Below are 16780 nucleotides of genomic sequence, written 5' to 3'. Positions count from 1 at the left end.
CCGCCGGCCCCAGCTCTCGTCCGCCGGCGCTCCCCGCTACGCGGAGGGGCGACCGAGACCCCCAAACACCCCCCCCCCCTTCCCCTCCCCGGGGCCGCCGGCAGCGCTGCGAAGCGGGCAGCCCGGCGCCGGCTGGCACGTCCGTGCCCCGTGGCTCCCCCGCCTCCGCGGAGCGAGGCGCTGCGGCGGCAGCCTCCGCAAAGGCGCGCTGCGGTGCGCGGGGGGGCGCGCAGGGGGCGGCGGGCCTGCGCTGCCGCCGCCGCCGCCGCATCGGTCGCCTCTCGGCGGCGGGCGCGGGGACATGCGCACTGCCGGGCGCCTGCCCGCGCCGCGCTCCGCGGCCGCGCTCCGTCCCTCTCGGCCGCCTGCCCCCGGCCCGCCTGCCGGGCGGAGGAGGGGACGGAGCGGGAGGAGGAGGAGGAGGGGGAGGGAGGGGAGGAGGGGAGGGGAGAGGAGAGAGACGCGCCGCAACTTGCCGCTGCTCCTCCCTCGCCGCGCCGCGCCGCGCCGCTGCCCGGCCCCTGCGGGCTGCGCTCCGCGGGCAGCGCTCCGCGGGAGGCGGCATCCCCGGGCGCGCCTCTCCGCGGGGCCGGCGCCTCCCGGTGAGTTGGGGGCGGTGCGCGAAGTTGTCGTGTCTGTGGTGCTGGTTTGGGGTTTTTTTTTGGATTGGGGGTTTGTTGGTTGTTTTTTTTTTTTTCTCTTTTTTTTTTGGAGGGGGGGTGGGTGGGCGGTGGGTGCTGTCGCTGCGGGCGCGGGTCGCTGCGCGGCTGCGGGAGGCTGCGCGGGTGCGGGAGGCTGGTGGCGGGGCTGCCGCAGGGCTGCGGGGCTCGGCGCGCCGCGCACCGCAGGGCTGCCCCTGTCCGGCCGCGGTCCGCGCTGCGGGCGCGGCGGCCATTTGGTTCTCTGGGGGCCGATCTGGCCCGGAGCGGTGCGAGGTGCGGGGCACGGGGCGGGGCGGGCAGGACCCGGCCCCCCCCGGCCGGGGTTCTTGTGCGGCATCCCGCGGCGGCGGGGTTCTCCTCCGCGTCCCCCGGCTCTGACTGCTGCGAGTCAGCCCCTTAACTGTATTTTCATTCAAATCCTATTACATGGTGACAGCCTCCGGTTTGGTTCGCAGTGGCATCTGCTCTCGGTCTTGGAAACTCTTTAAGAGGAAGGGATCACCAGGGGAGAGCAGGGGCTGCTTTTCAAAGCGTTGCGAAGAGAGCTGCAAGCACAAATTAGTCCTAGCACCTCATTTGCCGTGCGTGCTGCTTGGAGCATTTATTTACCTTAGTGCTTCTGAGGGGGGAAGGAAGAAACTGGCAGCGTTCATACCAGAAAGTTGTGTGTAGCTTGAATGTTACCTACGCCAGTGGCCCAAATTATCTAAATAAACAAACATAGTGATTTATAGGTGCCTGAACCATAATGCTTTGAACGATAGAGCTCTTTAACCTTTCTTTCTAATCTATCCCTCAGAGATTTGGCTTTAAGGAGAGTAATATATCATCTGTGGTGCTGAATACTTGAGTTGATTACGTTTGTAAAAGGAATGGCCTTTGAAACAATACCGTGCCATTAAGCAACAAATGCAGAAAAAGAGCGAGAGAGAAAAAGCAAAGTTAAAATTTCGGCAGAAGATTTTTTTCCCCTTCTTAGCAGCCGTGCTCGATTAACTTTTATCCGGAGTTCTTATTTTATTAAATTAAACTTCAAAAAAATAAGTGCGCTGTGTGAAAGCAGAAGCAAATCCTCCTTAGTCCTCTTGAAGTCTGTCTGCGTTGCAGTTAAATGATGATAGGAGCAGTGTCTGTTAAGAGAATTTGCAGAAACAAGCACTGCTAAGGATACCCGGTAGGTAAATGGAAGTACGTCGTCATTGTGTACGTTTCTCTTACTTAGACAATACAGAAGCAGAAATTTCAAATTCCAGCATTTCTTATTTTACATCTTTGAAAATGTTGCCCTGATAAATGTACCTATATGTGAGGTGCGCAGCTTCATTATAGCCAAAGCGCCTCCTCTTACTGGAAAAGTGATTCATTCAGGTGTTAGCTTATTTAACACGGGGCCAAATTATGCAACCTGTGGAGCATCTCCTGTAAGGAGTGAGCGTCTTTTGCCCTCGCTGAAAAAGAAAATAGTGAGTACAGTATGCGCAACATCATGCAGGCCTGAAGTACAAGAGCAATTTTATCTTTAACCAGTATTTCAACACAGGATTTTATTAACATAAAATCAATATTCAGGTCAGCAATGGGGATCTGCAACTTTCAAATGAGAAGCTGATCTGAAGGCAACACGTTGCTCATATGAGTAAAGGTTGTGGGATATGACACTCAGCAAGCTCACCTATCTTTTGTTCGGTTCCTTTCATGAAATGTCATTTAATGAGGAAAAGAAACAGGTAATCCATTGCATTTTAAGGCACGGTGCTCCTCGTAAGCCTCATCACCATGCATTTGAACATGAGTGTGGCTTTAGATCATGTATTATATACAAATGACTGCTGCTAGATAACTTAAGCTCTAAATTTATCCTACTATTAAAGTTATATTGATCAGAAAGTGGCAACTGGATTTCAAGTCCTAAATAAGAAGTGCTCAATAATCTAGAGATAATTTATATTTTAAGAAGCACCGTTCTGAGGAATCCACAAGCAATGCAATCAAGTTTTCCTTACTGGCTGTGCGGTGGCATTTAGTTAAGGAACACTTTCCTGGTGCGGTGCAGGCTTCATTGACACACAAAGGACTTAAATCTGTTTATCAGCTCATTGATGCTGATGGCAAAGTGCTGTAGAGTTCAATGACTGGAACAGGACACAGTCTTTTTCCTTCCAGTAAGGATGAGGATGGAGAACAGAGGGGCTTTTTCAAAGTAGTTCCAACACCGTATCATTTGTAACTGCAAAATACAATGTAAGAATGAGATTAATAGACCAAGAAGGCTTGAAAACATTGTTTAACGCTTAACTGAAACAATAAATCATTCAAATAACATCACCCAGGCTCCTATAGCGATGCCTCTGCTTCCAGGTGTTGAGAACGGAGTGGATTTCGGGTGCAGGGTGCGAGGGTAGCTCAGCCCCAGAGCGGTGGCAGGAGGGCAGGCGTATTGCAGCCTGGTGGCTGTGCTGCGGCCGGGGGGGAGCCCGGGAGGGAGCCCAGGCAGGGTGAAGGGGCAAAGAGAACCCCCTCCCAAGTTTGAGTATCTACTGAATGAATGGCAACTGCTGGCCCAGGACCCGCGTGGAGCCAGCAGGGAAGACGTGCTGGATGAGGCCCTGGTTGTACAGCCTGTAGCTTGCAAGGAGGCTGCACTGGCTGCTCGCTGCCCATCCCTGCATCCCAAGGATGCTATCAGTTGCAGGTCTTATATTGTGTATAATGATGCCAAAAAACTTCTGTTCTGGGGAGGGAAGAAGTTCAGGACCGCTTCTTCCTTGGGAAAATGGTGTGTTTTTAAACGTTTGTATCATCAGATACTGCTTACGTTGATTAAAACGTGGAAAAGGCAAGCAGTGCACACTCATTTGTGTAATACCGCTAGTAATAAACTCTAGACTTTGAAATCACTGTGCATTTTTGAGGGCTCTTGGAAGTCCTGTAAAATCCTGCTATGCAGATGAAGAAGCTGAAGCCTGAAGATTCAGCTGCAAATTTACCAAAGGGAGTTGAGGTGTCCTTGGTTGCTGCTCCCCCATCTCCATCCTGATGTCCCTCATACTCTGATTTGCTGCACTGTGCCGTGGCTTCTCCGTAGGTCTCTCACGGGCGCGTGTGCCATGTCCGGCTCACCTTCCCCCTGGCCCCTCACCTCCCGAAAACCCCATGTGCCGCGCAGGCAGCGCTGCCCTGCTCATGAACTGGGGTAAATACCAACCCGCAGGTGCTCGATGACTCACTTGAGGCCCTAAGCTGCAAACCCCTCTGAGTTTCGCTCTGCTTTTCTTCCGTGGTGAAGTGGTTTTTCCAACACTTTGCCCACAGTTACCTGGGGTGGGGAGGGTGAGCTGCAGCTGGTGGGACCTCCAAAGGTTGCTCCTGCAAAGGTGCACCAAGCACAGCTGTCAGGTGAAAATGATGAGTGACGGGAGGCGTTCCTCCGCTTTGTGGATGTGATATAACCAAGTTTTAATTAAAGCAGTGGCGGTAGATTATTAAGGCAGATAAATACTGCCTTGTTACAGCCCTCTTGGGTCGTATGTAAGCAGTATTCGTTCTAGAAAGGATGAATGAATAGTCAGTGTGAAGGATAAAGATCAGCATTGTTAATCACTCTGGAAGTCTTCCGTGGGAAAGTGTAAACTCACGAGGGAAGATACTGTCCATAAATGTCATTTAAATATTTGCATAACTTGGGGATAAAATTTTGACACTAAAGGCAGGCAAGTACCAAGTCATGTCTGGGTTCCTGTCACCGATAGCTAGGACTTGTACAGCTGGGGTTGGTCAGTGGTGGGCTGTATTTCTACCTAATGCTTTGCTAGCAGTTATGAAGAGCTCTTCTTCAACAGTACTATGAAAAAAAAATATTAATTGTTCTTGTCAAAGTGCAGATTAAAAAATTAGAAACCTGGGAGACTGCATTTGCTTAAACTCTTGTGCTTCAGTGGGGTTAACCCTTCACTTCTGGTGTCCCTGGGTAAGCAGCGTGCCAGTCGCCATTATCTAGGCTAGGGGCATGGTGGCTTGTTGTGGTTTAACCCCAGCTGGCAGCTAAGCCCCGCACAGCCACTCGCTCACTCCCCCCCAGTGGGGTGGGGGAGAGAATTGGAAGAGTAAAAGTGAAAAAACTCATGGGTTGAGATAAAGACAGTTTAGTAGGTAAGGCAAAAGCAGTGCATGCAAGCAAAGCAAAACAAGGAATTCATTCCCCACTTCCCATGGGCAGGCAGGTGTTCAGCCATCTCCAGGAAAGCAGGGCTCCGTCACCCAGAACGGTGACTTGGGAAGACAAAGGCTGTAACTCTGAATGTCCCCCCTTCCTCCTTCTTGCCCAGCTGTGTATGCTGAGCATGACGTCCTATGGTCTGGCATATCCCTGTGGTCAGTTGGGGTCAGCTGTCCCAGCTGTGTCCCCTCCCAACTCCTTGTGCCCCCCCACCCCACTGGCTGGTGGGGTGGGGTGAGGAGCAGAAAAGGCCTTGGCTCTGTGTAAGGGCTGCTCAGCAGTAACGAAAACACCCCTGTCTTATCAACACTGTTTTCAGTACAATCCAAAACCACTAGCCCCATACCAGCTACTATGAACAAAATTAACTCTATCCCAGCCAAAACCAGCACATGGCTGATCATCCACTTACAGTTTGTGGCTGTTGATACATCTGCAGGGTGAGAAAGAATGACTCCAGGTGGGAGGGGGTGGGTTTCCCCCGCCCCCCATAAATAACTGGAAATGGTAGGAAATGTTCCTGTGCTGATCCTTAGTTTTGTAATACTCGCAGAAGTTTCTTTTGTCCTTTTCCAGCTCTCAGAATGTGATACAATCATTGAAAAAAATCTGCATGCTTTCATGTGAATGCAATGAGGATGAGCCTTTGAAAACATATCTTAGCTCATGTTGATGAATAAACAAACTTGGCCAGAGTAAATCTTTTCATCTAACTTCAAGAGCCACGCTGTAATGAAGTAAATATAGATGTACTTAATGGACTCCTTTCATCCAAATACATAACAAACCCTCCAAAGTAATGCAAACAAATCCAAAATGGATTTCTAAGTGGTTGGGGTTTTTTTTTGGTACTGAAGCAGTTTAGTCTAGCCAGGCTAGGACAGCAGTGGAGCTTGCTCTTGGAGTTGTGGAGGTGCTGGGGTCAATCCCGGCCTAAATGTGAGGGGGCAGAGAGCGCACCAAAGACCCAGCTCTTCTCCTGCGGTTGTTCTGCAAAAAAGGCGGAAAGTGCTCATTCCACGTGTGGTTCGAACCACCTTATTCGATGAGCTTCTCCCTGAACTCATCCAGTTGGAAGGCAGCTTGCGGATGAGGCTTTGAGAGGCCGGGGAACCTGCACTGGCTGCTGTCTGCTCCCCCGTGGCCGCAGCCCGGCTCAGGACCCCGTCGCTGAGCCCAGGCTGCACCAAGAGAGCCCCTGCAAGCGCGGGACGGCTGGCAGCCCGCCTCTGGGGCAGCCTGCGCGTGGTGTGCCGCCGCTTGGCCAGACCCTAACCTGTCCGGGGGGCTGCTCTGCAGGGCACGTCCTGGCGGTGCCCCCGCCTGGTTCCTGGGTTCACCTGAACTTGGTGTTGAAGGGGGCCTCGGGGCTGTCGTGGCAGCTGCCGAGACACGGTCCTTGAAGTATGACTGTGGTGGTGGTGTTGACTTTGGCGGCGTCTTGTTGGTTGGAAGTTGTGGGGAAGAGGAGCTCAAAGAACTGTGGATCCGGATGTTCACTGCGTGACAGTGGGTTTGGTTTCATTTCGAGACTTGCAGGATGACTGTTTCCAGCGACAGCATTGGCAAATAGATTAATGACTTCTTGTGGAAAGCGTGCTGAGCAAATACAGCTGTTGGGTTTCACTGTCCTAGCTTCATGGAGAATACCAACATCTAATGTTTGTATTTCCCAAATCACAGAAAGAGTCTTTGGATCTTCTCTTTTAAAAAGCACAGTTATAAAACAATTTTACTTTAAAGATGAGTGCTTTGTTTTGAAAAGGAGAAACCCTGTTTTGGAGAAAAAGACCATAACTTGGTCTTATCTTTTCTCGATAGGAAAAGTTCAGGTCCATTTCATTCCATTGTGGAATAAAATTCCGTTCAGAGCTGGGCAATATGCTTGTAAGAGTTTGAATATTAGACTGTTTAGACAACTATGTCAGCATAATTACAGAAATTCTTCAGTATGAGCTTTTCCTTTGCTGAGATCTTGATGAGTGGGAAATACTATAAAGAATTATTTCTGTGAGTGTTGGAGGAATTTTGTGAAAGACCTGTAAATCTAGGAGACTGTTGTACTTTAAAAAACATAACAGTGATTTACTAAAGTCTAGATTCAACTCACTATTTGACACCTGGAATAGTCAGACATCCAATTTAGCTCGCATCTGGTTGTCTTGTGCTGTGTGTACAGAAGTGAAAGTATTAAAAGCGGTTCAGCTTCGGATGTGTTCGTCTGGGGATTTACTCATAAATAATTGATAACCCTCTGGAACAAAATCTCTTCATTACTCTGTGGATTGCTCACCTCTTCCCTCCCGCGCTTATTGTTCTTGCAGGCATGGGGGAAGAAGGAGCCTCGGCTTTAATGAAGGTGTACATCAGCCTCCACTGCTCCTTTCAGAAGGTCACCCAACTAAACAGCGGCAATGAAATGCATGACAAAAGATAAACATTTTATTGTCCTACAGAGATATGTGGCATTCCAGTGTTTTAGAGGAACCACTTAGCTGCTGTATTTAAGACTTCTTTTCATCCTAGCATAGAAGCAGTGCTTATGATGAATTACTAAATCAGTGAAATGTTTGCATCTAGTGCACTACAGGATAGGACATTAAATTAAGGGTTGTTTGATGTGCAGTACCAATTACAACTGTAATATTTGGGCTTGATCTTTCAAGATTTTACTGCTGTTAAGTATCCTTGCTCAGACTGCTGACTGCAATGGGACAAGTCTTTGAGAGCAGTGGTTTCTCATTTGACCAAGGGTTTGCATGACTGAGCTCCTGTTTACCAGACATTGTAGCGTAGTGATGAATTTCCTTTCCCGCAAAAAAAGAAGAGCCGTTCTGCTACACGCTGACTTAATAAAGTGTATCTGAGTTGATCTAACAAAATCTCATTTTAATGGAAAAAGTGTCTTATTATAAGATCAGTTCATCTTTCTGATGACTTGATTGCTTTAGAGTTATTAGCCAAGTTCTGTAACAGTCTTTAAAGGTGCTAATACTTGCTTGCAGTTTAATAGCCCTAACTATGGCTAATGTACAGGAAATGTTCAAATCACATCATTGAGAGAGAACCCTAACAAATCTTACAGCTATTTTAATGTGAGGTTTCAGATGTTACTCTTGTTTAATTGAAAGGTGAATGGTATAAAGGCTTTGTCAGTCTGCTGTTTCCAGGTGACAGCACTTTCTATGGAGTAACTGTAAGTCCCAGAGTGCTGATCCCAGCTTTCCGCTTCAGGATTCATAGCTCCAACTCTTCCTTTTTTACCTGGCAGAAGTGTGCATCTGTGGTGTTGTCTGGATTTGTGTCCTCCAAAAAAAACCTGATTTCAATCAAATAAAATGAGAAAAATTTCTGAAATAATAGTCACATTCTGCCTGATATTGGAGAAAAGGAGGCCTTCGCTCCTTCTTCTATAAACCAAAAGATTAAGCTTGCTTATAAAGGATTAACAGAGCTCTCTTCTGTTAATTCGTAGTGGTGTAGTCGAAGTGCCTGATTCTACATCAGTGGAAAATCCATTATCAATCAATGCGAATTTTGCAGCTGAAGCCAAAGGGATTAGAGGCTCGTCGTTCGGAAGTGACTGAAGGAGACAAAGACCTGGATATGCTTGTTGCCACACGGCTGTGAGCCACCACTGGGATGTGGCCACAAGAAAGGCAAAGGAGAATCTTCAGTTGCCTCAGGCGGGCTGTTTCCAGAGGTGTACGAAAGGGCTAGTGCCACTGTACAGGGCTCTAGAGAAAACTCACCTGGGGTGCTGCTGATAGGGAGTTGTTACTCACGTCCAGGCAAGATGATTTCAAAGTAGAAGAGGTACACAGCGAGAGATGACCTGAAGTCCCCTTCTAGGGATTGTGCCAAGGTGGGGGGGTGTTGAGGAGGTCAGATGTGAACAGGAGCAGGAGTTAGGAAGAGTGGTGGAAGAGGGGCACAGATTTAGCGGTGAGGGGTGTGGAGAAGTACTGGTGCCTATACCACGCTCTCTTCCCTGCTGCCCCTCAGGCTTCCACCCAGGCACGCTGGTTTAAGAGACTGGAGTGTAAGGGAGATGCAGGAAGAAATTGCTCAAGAATTTGCTACTGGCGGTGTTGAGGGTGATGCTCTTACAAATTGCATTGCTTGCAGAAGTTTCTTCCTTTAATAAATAATAGCTACTTTTCCTTCTAGTAGAGTATATAGACCAACACTCAGACTGTTAGGCCCTGCACTGTAAGAAAACCTGCGGTTCCAGACTTACTCTAGTAAGGAGTATTCACCAAGCACATTACAACATATAATTTCACTTTCTTTTGAAATGCTGTCATAGAGCTTAGCTTAAAAGTAGCTCTGATCCAGAGCCTAGTTTTGGAGAAAAGCATGATCTCCGTGACCACTGCTGCAACGTTTGGTATGTGCTTTTCCAGGGATGGAAGCTATTCAGAGTAAAAATCACACTTTTTACAACAATTTGGTAAATGTAAATGTATTGTTTTGATCTGTTATAATAGGCAAGATTGTGACATTTAGTTTGGCAATTACAGAGATTAAATTAATTTCATTTTCCTTTACTCTTGTTAAATGCAAAATAATTGAGCACTCATCATGGAAGGTTGGGGCTCCCTTGTTTGTAGCTTCATCATTTATTAATCTAACACATTAGATGAGAGGCTTTATAGATTTGCTTGCCTGAGGAAGAAGAAGAAGAAAATATAGAAGGGCCAAACTAGATATGTGTATTCTGTCTCACACTTTGAGGTACTGTCAAATATTGCCTCATTTTTATTACACTTTGTAAGAAAGGACACTGCTTTTCCCCCAGAAGGGTAAATTGTGACCTAATGCTTAAATATTCTGAATAAGCTTATATTTGGATAGGCAATGTTGCTTGTGCAGTTCCTCCCCCTCATGCTATATAGGGATATAACATTGTAAATGGGCAGGCAAAATAAACTACAAATAAGCATGCTGTAAAAAGATATGTTTGGGCACTATCTTGGCCATGTTAGTTGGCTGTCCTAGTTACAGGAGGAAGCCGTTTGTGACGTGTCTTCCTCTAATTTAGCCTCTTCAGAAAATGGTGTTGGCCTAATACAGGCAGCGGTGCAATAACAGCTCAGTGGTGGCAGAAGAGCTCTTCTTTCTTACCTTTATGTAGCTGGAAGGGATTTGAAAATTGGATATTTCTCTCCGTCTCTGCAGCTCCAAGTAGCCCTGACACTGCCAGCCATGGATTAGTGAAATAAATCCCTCACGTTCATAGTGAAGTGGAAAGTATAAAGAGCATTTTCTGCCTTTTTTTTTTTTCCTTTTTAATGTGTCATTTGCTAGCTGGCACAGTGACCTCCATTTCATGACTCTTGTGATGTGACTTGTCACAGAGCTTTTCTGTGTGGATTAATTCATCACTCAAGGGAGTAGTAGCATGAGACATTATGCATGTGGACCTGAGGTAAACAGTTACCTATAGACCACCTATAATGAATCTGTACTTCAAGTATTATCTGTTAATGCAGTTTGATTTTCTTTTTGATGTGATTTTCTTTCTTTTTTGTTTTGTCTCTTTTCTTGACTATGTCCTTGGTAGTCAAATGGGATGTATACATATAGTCACATTCTAGTGTTGCCAGTGTAGCCAAATTTGGGGAGAAAATATTCCTGGCAATTTAATACATGGAATTTGCCAATGCATTGGGAAACGGTTTTATGCTAGTTATGTAGAGGTATGGTACAACAGTTCAGTTTTCCAGGGTATCTTGGTGAACAGTCTGTCAAATCTTCTAAATTGTTGTTCCAGTCAATTATATTGACTGAAGTGAAAGCAAGAATTAATCTTTTTTTTTCCCTTCTTAACATGAAGATTTAATTTCATACTCTTGATTTACATTCCAGTATCAATTGTGTATTTTAATTTGTGTGAGTGAACCCTGAAGCCCTTACTCACTTGTGACTCCATCTTTAATTTTGCCTAACAAGTCCATCTCATTTCTGGAAAGCACGTACACTGGGAACTGATTAGCGTTAGCAGTAGGGTAAATGGTAGGGAAAGAAGTGGTGTCTGTGTCTGGTTATGGGAACGTGTTGTGCTGTGGGGTCTGACCAGTTACGATGAATTGATGGATGCTGGTTTCCAGGTGATTTCTGTTATCATCCTCCCCAACAGGTTTGGTTAAAAACAGCCCTAGGGAAGTACTGGAGAAAGCAAACTAGCCCAGAAGCAGAGGATTGATTTCCCACCAAAATGGGAGGTCATTATTATGAGGAAATTAGCTGAATTATTTACTTGGCAAAGCAGGCAGATAGCCAATAACTCAGCATTTATGTGTTTCCCATTTCAGCGCTCAGGCATAGGGTGGACAAAAAGCACGGTGCAGCTGGTTCTCGACAGGGACATCAACACCCGTAGTTGGCCCGGGAGGAGAAGCCTGGTCTATGAAACAAGTGATGGGACCCCCAAACTCCTGCGGGGTTGGCCTTGACAGACCTGCCTGGCCATGTTCTGGTTTCCAGCACCTGCAGAGATGTTGTCAGGGTAGGGCAGGTGCCAGACCATGGAGCAGGGGGAGTCTTCTCTTACGGGTTTTCTGGAGGCAGGCAACCTGGGGGTTCATCCCCAGCTGTGGAGCACGGAGCCTGAAAGTGCTGGAGTCATCCGGCACCATGGGACATGGGTCCGTGCAGAAGTGAGGTGGCCTGAGGAGCTGGTTGTAGCTATCCTGGGACATCAAAGCCCTGGAGGTTTGGACCTCGTGGCTGGCAGTCTGGGAACCTGGAAACCCTTGGCTGATTTTTGTCACTTCTTCGCTTCTCCCAGCTGTGAGAATTACTGAAATATTAGTTCTTGGGCAGTGGTAAAATTAGCACGAGTTGTCAGTTTTAAGCAGCAGTAAATAATATTTTATTCAGGAAATACAGTAATCAAGAAAACTTGTTTTCACTTGGTTTTCTGAACTAGGCAGAAACTATACATTGCAGTGCAGTGATTCCCTGGGAAGGAGAATTTCCAAGTCTTTGCAATTTCTGTGTTCTACCCGGCACGATGCGTGCCCTGCTCCACATAGCAGTTGTATTTTCTAGATTAAGTATTAGCCTGTATAATTAATGACACTGATGCTTAAAAAAAGCATGAGCTTTAAACAGAAAAGGCTTCCTTTCACTGGAGTCTAGAGGAATGAAAAAAACCAAAAAACCCTCAGGAATTTCTCTGCTTAAGCTATCTGTCAATAGGTGGTAATCGATTTTCTGAGGTGTAACTGTGAAATGTTAGTGTTCATCATTTAATAAAAATCATGCTCCCTGCAGTTCATCAGCAACTGGCACTTAGAAAGATTGAATTCAGAAAAAATAAGTGTGAAGATTGCTGTAGGTAAATGACCAGAGCTGAGAGATTTATACCTTTTAAACACCTAGCTACCTGGTTTTGTTAACACTCCAGTACCTGTGACGTGTGTCTGTATCAGCCTGATTTTATGCAGATAGGAGCAAGCTCTTGCAAAAAAAAAATTAGTGCTATTAAGTCAGTTGTATGCTAAAGAGTGAGGGTTTGGTGGCAGGGAGAAGTGCAGTACTGCTTTCTCTTCCTGCAACTGGTGTTTCAGTTTAGCGGTAGAGGAGTGTTGTGGCTGACGGTATGCACTGCAAACTTAAACTTGCCTTTTTCTTCACTCTCCTGCATGATCCTCTTTAGTGGATTTTTGTCCCTCAGGCCTGGTAGTGATGCGTGTTTGGTACAGGAAGGGGTTAACTTCCACAAGCATAGTCTGGCAATTCCGTGCATGTGGAGCTTTAAATTAGGGGATGCTGATATAGTGCAGATTGTAAAGTGGGGCTTGCAGAAGGATGTAGCCAACATGGGATTGAGGATCACAGGTCATTTACATGCTGACACAAGTCTGGCTTCTGGTGGGGCAGCTGTACCTGTGGCTGGCTGCAGCTGATCAGTGCTGTGTCCAGGGGATGTCACCTTCTGCTCTGCTACAGAGAGCCCCTAGGAGTTATCCCACACCCAGAATTTGAATTTGTAAGTGGTAGGTACCAGGAGCAAGGGGAATTGCAGAGTCCTGCCCCTGGGGAGGAGCAGCCCCCAGCACCAGTACATGCTGGGGTCTGACCGGCTGGAAAGCAGCTTGAGCCAGCAATGTGCTCTTGTGGCAAAGAAGGTGAATGGTGTCCTGGGCTGCATTAGACAAAGTATTGACAGCAGGTGAACGGAGGTGATCCTGCTCCTCTGCTCAGCACTGCTGAGGCCACACCTGGAGTGCTGGGTCCAGTTCTGGGATCCCCAGTACAGGAGAGACATGGACATACTGGAGGGAGTCCCACAAAGGGTCCTGGATGATAGAGAGGCTGAGAGAGCTGTGTCTGTTCAGCCTGGAGAAGAGAAGGCTCGTGGAGAATCTCATCGATGTCTACAAATACCTGAAGGGAGGTACAAAGAGGACAGAGCCAGGCTCTTGTCAGTGGTGCCCAGCGCCAGGACCAGAGGCAATGGGCACAAGCTGAAGCACAGGAGGTTCCCTCTGAACATCAGGAAACACTTTTTCACTGTGAGGGTGACCGAGCACTGGCACAGGTTGCCCGGGGAGGTTGTAGAGTCTCTGTTCTTGGAGATACTCAAAAGCCATCTGGGCATGGTCCTGGGCAGCCTGCTCTGGGTGTCGCTGTTTGAGCAGGGGGGTTGGACGAGATGACCTCCGGAGGTCCCTTCCAACCTCAACCATCCTGTGATTGTGTGACGGCACCAACTACACTCTTAAGCAACTGTGCTGGATGGGTGGTAGGACGACCTCTGTGCCACCTTCTTTGCAGACAGGCTTTTTTTAAGAGACCCTGTTCTAAAATAACAGTTCTCTAGTTTGTTCTTTAAAAATTTGAAAAAGATTATCCATTTTCACCAAAAAAAGGATAGCGACATATTCTTGGTACCTTATGTCAGCTTCTCAGTTCACTCCCCCTTTTTCATGTTCAGTTTTTAAAACAGAAAATCTCTTATATGCTCCCTGGATTGTACAGCAGGGATGCAGTATCCATTGTTGTCTTCCTGTTCCTGCAGGATGTATGCAAAAGAGCAGTTATTTCATCTGTTCTGACCATGTATGTGGAAAAAAAGGAAAAATCTCATTCTTTGCAGCGACTTGAGCCTGTAAATGTTGGACAAATAACGCTTATGCAAGCCACTTGTCTTGCTTTTTCTAGTTCCTTCTCTTTAAAGCTCGGTTCTTACTAGCTCCATCTCCGAGCCATTTGTAGCTAGTGTTGAGTCCCATGTGCCTCCACGGAACAGCAGACGAGGTGCTGAGCTTAGCTGTTGTACTAATAGGCCTTCAGTGGTATCATATCCAAGACTCAAGGCCGGAGACTTTTATCAACACAAGCCTACAGAGAGGGCTTTTGTTGTAAACCACAACGATACAGTGTGCCACTGCGTGTTTCCTCCTGCTGGTGAGTTAACAGCCGCCTGGAAACAAACCCCACCAAATGTGCTGCTTTCTATGCACGCGGGAGCAGTGGAGCTGTTATCGGTGACTTTAGCCTTCTTGTTTTGGCTTGCAAGCTAATTTTGTATTAATTACAGACATAGCTTTAATCTTTGTCAATGGGGCAGCAACAGTAGAGTTATCCTTTGACTATTGATGTTCAATTTGTTTTTATCCCCTGAGTCTCTGTTTGCAAAATAAATACTGAAGCATTTTTCGTATAAATTTATTTCCTATTCATGATTTTTAAAATTCACAAAGAGCCTGATCTTAGATATACTGGTGCTGCCTTCTCAGTCTAAATACTGTTGCTCTAGTGCAATCCTTGGAGACCGTAGGAGGCTTTCCAGGTCAGGGATGAAGTTTTTTGAGGTGAAAGTGGAGCAGTCTTAACATAAGCTGTTTGATTTTCCCCAAGGAGGACTGTTCCTGTTTTAGGAGAGGATGAAATCCAGGCTTTTCCAGAGGTCCTCCCCAATTAAAGGCATGCACGAGAGCTTAGGTACCATTTAAGTTCTGAATATCAGAGACTTGAATAGAGAAACAGCTGCATGTGTGATAGAGTGGCTAAGACCTTAGTGAGCTGCAAAATGGGTGAAAACTGCTTCTTTTAAAATCTGACCTGGGAAGTGGATGTAGACTTATGTAGGAGCAAGTTTAACCAAGAGAGATATTCCTTCCTACAGAAAAGAGATTTTGTGCTTTGGTTTTGGTACCTAAAGTCTGTGGTGTGGGAAGAAAAAATGCTTGGCAGTATAGGAGTTCACACAGCATTTTAATTATTTTTAAAATATTTAGAAAGGTTCAGAAACAAACTCATTGTTAACCAAAAGGTTGCAAATGTTGACAGGCCAAAGTGTACATGAAAAATAGCTACTGAGAAGATTTCCATAACTGAAAATGTAGATTTCTTACCACTTTGGAATTTGCATGTTCATACCTGTCCTGGTTTCGACTGGGATAGAGTTAATTTTCTTCCTAGTAGCTGGTACAGTGCTGTGTTTTGGATTTAGTGTGAGAATAATGTTGATAACACACTGATGTTTTTAGTTGTTGCTACGTAGTGCTTAGCCCAAGTCAAGGACTTTTCAGTTTCCCATACTCTGTCAGCGAGGAGGTGTACAAAAAGCTGGGAGGGAGCATGGCCAGGAGAACTGACCTAGCCTAGCCAAAGGGATATTCTATACCATAGAATGTCATGCTCAGTATATAAACTGGGGGCAATTGGCTTGGGGGGCTGGTTGCTGCTTGGGGACTGGCTGGGCATCAGTCAGCAGGTGGTAAGCAATTGCATTGTGCATCCCTTGTCTTTTGTGGATTTTATTTCTCTTTTTTTTTGTTATCTCCCTTTTCATTATTATTATTATCATTATTATTATTATAATATTTCAATTATTAAACTGTTTTTATCTCAACCTACGAGTCTTACTTTTTTTTTTCCGATTCTCCTCCCCATCCTGCCAGGGTGGGGAGGAGTGAGTGAGCAGCTGCTTGGTGCTTAGTTGCTGGCTGGGGTTAAACAATGACAATACCCTGTTGTGGCTCCAGAGGGATTATACATTCAAACCCCTGGTCCAGAAAGGTGACTGCATGGATAAAGTGACACTTCATGCTACATTTGCTCTTTATTATACAAGAGGTATGTTTATTTTTAGTTTTGCTTATGTAAAAAATGCGACACTCCTAAAACTGAGGAGAAATATTCTGGTATTTCTATCTTTTTATTGCAGCTAATTGGTATGAGGCAGTGATGCTAATATCTGTAGCTAATAAGAAAATAAATCAGGGTTTTTTTTCAGTTTTATATTTTAATTGCCTTATACTGCATGTGTGGCATGAGCAGTGAACTCAAGAATTACACTCCTGTTGCATTTAGGCAAACTTACCATTTATAATACAAAGAAAATATACAAAAAGACTTCAAAGAGTTTCAGAAAAGGTCTGAATTACTTGTGTACATATCTGTCTTTTAACTTTTAGGGCTTTTTAGACACTGAAGTACCTTTCCCACACCTGAATAACAGCAGACCAGTTGAAAACAGGAGAAAGTCAGGAGGGAGAAAATTAATATCCTCAGGCTTGGCATGGGAGGCTGCTTAAACACATTGTAAAAAGTCACATAAGGCATCTGCATCTGTATATAAGCAAGCAGAAACAGTGGCCCGCTGAAAGCACAAATGTTAGGAGTTACTCAGACTACAAAGATACCCTCGAACATATGGGTATCGGCCCCTAATGATTCCAACAAAAAAACCCAGCCAGACTGTGTTGAGTCAAATGCAAACTGAGTGTGAAGATCTGTAAAGGACTTTGAAGAGCAAAGAATCTGCAACATAAAAGTAAATGATGGACTGTATATACATCTTTCAAAAGGTGGATACCTGTAAGAGCACGGGTGGGCATGCAGGGTCACCAGGCAGGACATCAGAAAAATGAAAAGTTAGTTG

At 46.0% G+C, this 16780-nt stretch overlaps 1 protein-coding gene across 1 annotated transcript in view; it reads left to right on the top strand.

The window, feature by feature from the left end:
- The first annotated feature begins 498 nt into the window (after nucleotides 1-498).
- PAG1 (phosphoprotein membrane anchor with glycosphingolipid microdomains 1) overlaps nucleotides 499-16780 on the top strand; it is a 109840-nt gene continuing 93558 nt past the window's right edge. Inside the window, exon 1 of the mRNA XM_075023495.1 lies at nucleotides 499-602. The gene's annotated coding sequence lies outside the window, so the exon portion shown is untranslated. The remainder of the gene's footprint in view (nucleotides 603-16780) is intronic.

This window comes from Buteo buteo, chromosome 3 (genome assembly GCF_964188355.1).
Source record: "Buteo buteo chromosome 3, bButBut1.hap1.1, whole genome shotgun sequence".
Lineage (NCBI taxonomy): Eukaryota > Metazoa > Chordata > Aves > Accipitriformes > Accipitridae > Buteo > Buteo buteo.
Note: the sequence above shows the minus strand (reverse complement) of the source record. Positions and strands in the feature narration are given on the sequence as shown.